General features: G+C 35.0%; 1 non-coding gene across 1 annotated transcript; it reads right to left on the bottom strand.

The window, feature by feature from the left end:
• Positions 1-1,511: 1,511 nt before the first annotated feature.
• LOC125096609 (U6 spliceosomal RNA) lies at positions 1,512-1,618 on the bottom strand. The gene has a single exon (XR_007126286.1). It is a non-coding gene; the product is annotated as a U6 spliceosomal RNA (small nuclear RNA).
• Positions 1,619-4,700: the final 3,082 nt, after the last annotated feature.

Here is a 4,700-nt window from a genome sequence, read left to right as displayed (position 1 = left end):
CTTAGCTCATTGCACCCCAGACAGCCATTGTGTCAGAAGTTCCAGTTCTCCCAGGATTTGTCCTTTAATATCCTCTTTTGTACTTTGTCTGGTCTTTACTTTTGTGACTTCTCAGCAATTAATATAAAGAACTTTAGTTTTTCCAAATGGCAGTTATTCTGAGATATCCAGTTTTATATACTATTAGCAACAAAAGTCACAAATGAATTTTTTAAATTATAAAACAAGCATTTAAAACTGAAAATTTTTACACTAGAGTTAGTCTTAAAAGAGCAGGATTACTTTAATAGCTCAGAGTAACTTCAAAGTGCAAATCAGTTTAGGAAATAATTTGTAAGAGTAAAATATCCAACTATAACTTCCTTATATACACCCTATTTTTTAAAAACTTGATCACCTAATGAAAGAAAAACTTAAAAATATGAGTTTTCTACTTTTAAAAGCTTTAATTGCTGTGGGTAATGACTCTGAAAAGAAATTATATTTTTATTGCCTGGGACGTTTCTTCTGTAGCAGAATCTGTTCATCATAGCAGTGCAAGTCTTGGGGGATTGTGTTAATGGACCATGCTGCCACCAATAAACACCTTGAATTGGTAGTTATTTCAGAGAAAAAGGGAGTCACTCTTTTATAGACTGGGTCTTTTAAATGCACTGTGAAGTAAAGGGCACATAAGCTTAAGAGTAATTATTCCCATTATGCATTCTTTTATGACTCAAGATACTGAGATAACAAGGAAAATAAATGTAAAATAACCATGTATGGAAAGCTCATCAAGGATGAGATTATTAGATTAGATGTGTATTAGATGAAGAAATGTGAATAAATAATGCATTTATAATAGTTTTAAAAATCAATCATGTCATGAAAGAAACAGAGAAATATTTTATTAATTTATATTTAATATCAATAATTGACTAAACTGTTTCCTATGACAGATTATATATTTGAGGGGGAGGGGTCATTAGTCTTTTACATCCAGTGTATAACTTATATTATTCAGGATCCTTCAAGAAAATCACAATTTTCATATTAAAAGTAAATCTCTACTATCTAAAGGAAAAATAACAAGATATTAAGACTTTATACTAAAGTCTCATAGAAACCATTCTGTATGATTTCATCTTCACCTACTATGTCATCTCCTCAAAAGAAATTTGATTTTTTTTAAGATTTCATTTATTTATTTGAGAGAGAGAAAGCAAGCACTAGTGGCAGAAGGGACAGAGGAGATGGAGAGGGAGAAGCAGACTCCCCACTGAGTGGAGAGCCTGATGTGGGGCTTGATTTCAGGACCCTGGGATCATGACCTGAGCCAAAGGCAGACACTTAACTGACTGAGCCACCCAGATGCCCCTCAAAAGAACTTTTTAAATAAAAGAAGATAAATATTGCCACCATGTTCGTTACATGGGATGCTTTGGAACTAAAAATCAAGAATTTTACACCTAAAAATCAAGAATTTTCTTGTCCTTCAATTACATACTTTTGAATATACTGTAAATTGAAATCGGGGTGGGAGATTTTTCACCAATTTCCATGTCAGCCTTGTGCAGATGCCATGCTAATCTTCCTTGTATTTCTCCAATTTTAGTATATATGCTCCCAAAGTGAGCACTGGGTAGGGAGGTTTTCAATATAAAATTATTTAATATTGAAGGGAAGTGAGGAAGAATGTTTAGTTTATTTAAATAAAGTTTGTTGACAACCTAAGTATTTCAAAACTATCAATATATTTAAACCATCAAATACACCATCAAACCATCATATTAGATACGTTACTTAATTTCTGGCAATTCTTGCCATTTTTCAAGGGTTTTCTTTTAGTGAATACTTGACCTTAAGAAAACATTCTATCTTGTGAGTTCCTGGACTAGTTAACTTTTAGTTATGGCTACAATTTGTTTTCTGTTTATTAGTCATCACTGGGATAGTAAAACTAGATATTATATAAACAGTGAAGAGAGATCTTTAACTTAGATTTCCTTGGGGAACTAGGGACAGTGAAAGATGTTGTAAATAAGCTTAGTCTTAAAGGAAGAATTAGAGAAACATCAGTGAAAGTGTTGATGAAAACATTCCAGAAAGAACAATTAGAAAATGTGCAAAGTCATGAAGACATAGAAACACATAATTTTTTAAAAGATAATTTTTAAAAGTGATAGAGGAGTGATATGTCTTCCTGAATTGGGTGAGTTCATGATGTAGCAAGCGTACGAGGCAAGAGAGCAAATCGGGGGCCAAATTATTGATGGCTTTAGGGAGCTTGAGTGCTTATAAACAAGAAGTGACAAATCAAGTTGTGTATTTTACAAACATCTTAGGGTCTTTAGGGTGGGGTGTAATGACAAGATCATCTAGAAAGATGGTGCAAAAATACAGGTGGAAAAAAAGTGAATTAAAAGAGGCCACCATCAGCATAAGAAAGAGAAGGTGAATTTCGAAGATAATAAAAATATAACAGATACTAATATCTAATCTATGTGTCTGGCAAATAAAACAAAATTTGTCTCAAACTATACTGTCCAAAAACATGTCATCTAGCCATATGTGTCTATACGCATTTAAATTTATACCAGTTAATATTAAGAAAATTTAAAAGTTCAGTTCCTGAATAGCATTAGCCACATTCCAAGTGTTCAGTAGTCATATACGGCTAGCAGCTACCATTTTAGAAAGTATTGATATTAGACATTTCCAGGGTAGAGTGAATCCCAGATACTTAACATGGGCTACCTGTGATTAAGAGTAAGTACTCAATATTTGTAGTCACTCTGAGTGGGAGGTGGGATGTAATGTTGCAATTGTACTTTCAGGCAGGACCGGCATATCTTGCAGACCCAGATCTGAACCAGGCTCCAGGGTTTTATTTCCAAACAACCGGTTGTATAAGGCAATAGGTATGGATTGATGGAAAGGAGGCAATGTAGAAGAAACCGGTTTCAAAAAAAGACAAGACATTTGCTTATGCAACTTGCTTGTATATCTGGCCTTATCCAACCCATTTTTTTAACGTATTATTTCTACTTGATGATAATTGCTGCACACGTCCACCTTTAGAATAAATGGGTCAGACATGGAAAACAGGCTGCATGGTTATCTCATGTCCCAGGTAAGACCAGCCTCTCTTTCAGTGAAGGCGTTGGTGACCCGGATTTAGTCTAGAAATGGGGTACGAGGTCATGACTTTTCATCTTACTGATTCAAGTCAGATTTTGGCGACAGATCTAGAGGCTTTTTTTCTCTCTTTTATATGCCATGCAATATTCTAGTATGCTCTCCATCTATCTGATTTCCTGGGAGGTCAAGATCAGTGAGGTGCTACCAGAAATCCCTGTAGGCCAAGTATGTCCTCGCTGTTCATAGTAAATTGTTGGAAGATATTCTCTGTGAATATTTTCATGCTTGTACATAATCCAGGCTTTCCAAGTAAAGAGGGTGTTTGCATAATAAAGGCTTTGGAAGCAAGAGATAATGAATGTATCACTCTGAAGAGATTTACAGGATTGTCTCCCTAGAGCCATTTCTTTACTTTCTTGTTGAGATCTGACTCTATTCCTGGGTCAATTAGTAAGAAGAATTAGTAGCCCCCTTGCAAGTTCCTGTTCCCCAGGAGATTATGAGACTTTTTAAGCAAAGGCTCATTTCCTCAGTCACAGGTGGTCAGGCTACTTAAATGGCACAGGGAGGTTTAGAGTTATTACAGGTTCAAGTTTCTTCTAAGTTCAACCTGCTCATGGGGTTAAGCTCCAATTTAATAAAGCAGGAAATGAGATGAGAGACAGTAAATTGATAACTGCTACAAAAGTAGGATTAATTTTTTGAAAAAGGAGAAATTGCCAACAATTACCACAGATGTAAATGTTCGAATAAGATTGTGCCAGGAGGGGTGCCTGGGTGGTTCAGTAGGTTAAGGCCTCTGCCTTCAGCTCAGGTCATGATCCCAGGGTCCTGGGATCGGGCCCTGCATTGGGCTCTCTGCTTGGCAGGGAGCCTGCTTCCCCCTCTCTCTCTGCCTGCCTCTCTACCTACTTGTGATCTATGTCTGTTAAATAAATAAGTAAAGTCTTCAAAAAAAAAAAAAAAAAAAAAAAAAAAAGGTTGTGCCAGGAAAGCATGTTGGTTATTTGGCTCAGAAATAGCCAGTAGTTTACTTTACCTCTCACTGCTGGTAAAACACAATTTATCAATACATTCTCCATCCTCGCACCCTACTGAGATACAAATGCAGTCTTTCTCAACAAAACATTATAGACACAATGGTCATTTAATGCCTAAAATAAAAATTCCATTTTGAGATAATTTAATATAATAAAATATATTTTAATAGAGATTGATGGTATTTGCTTGCATTTAATGAAAGCTCTCATTAAAATTAATGCCTATAATAAGGTGTAAAGATGGATAGGACACCTAATACTATTTACTTTTTGTGGAAATTGAGGAACACAAAAAATTAATGACCCCAAACCACTGAATGATTTAAGAACTAAATTTTCATTCGCTGTTTCACTGTTGACTAACATATATTACTTCTTTTATGACAACGGCTATTTTCATGAATTATTTTCCTTTTTCTCATGCAGGGCAATGGACACTAATCATCACACTACTGTGTTACATATTATATAATGGTAATCTCTATCTCAAAATCCAAGGGAAAATAGATATATATTCCACAGTGTAAGGGAAAGTGGATA

This window comes from Lutra lutra, chromosome 3 (genome assembly GCF_902655055.1).
Source record: "Lutra lutra chromosome 3, mLutLut1.2, whole genome shotgun sequence".
NCBI lineage: Eukaryota > Metazoa > Chordata > Mammalia > Carnivora > Mustelidae > Lutra > Lutra lutra.
Note: the sequence above shows the minus strand (reverse complement) of the source record. Positions and strands in the feature narration are given on the sequence as shown.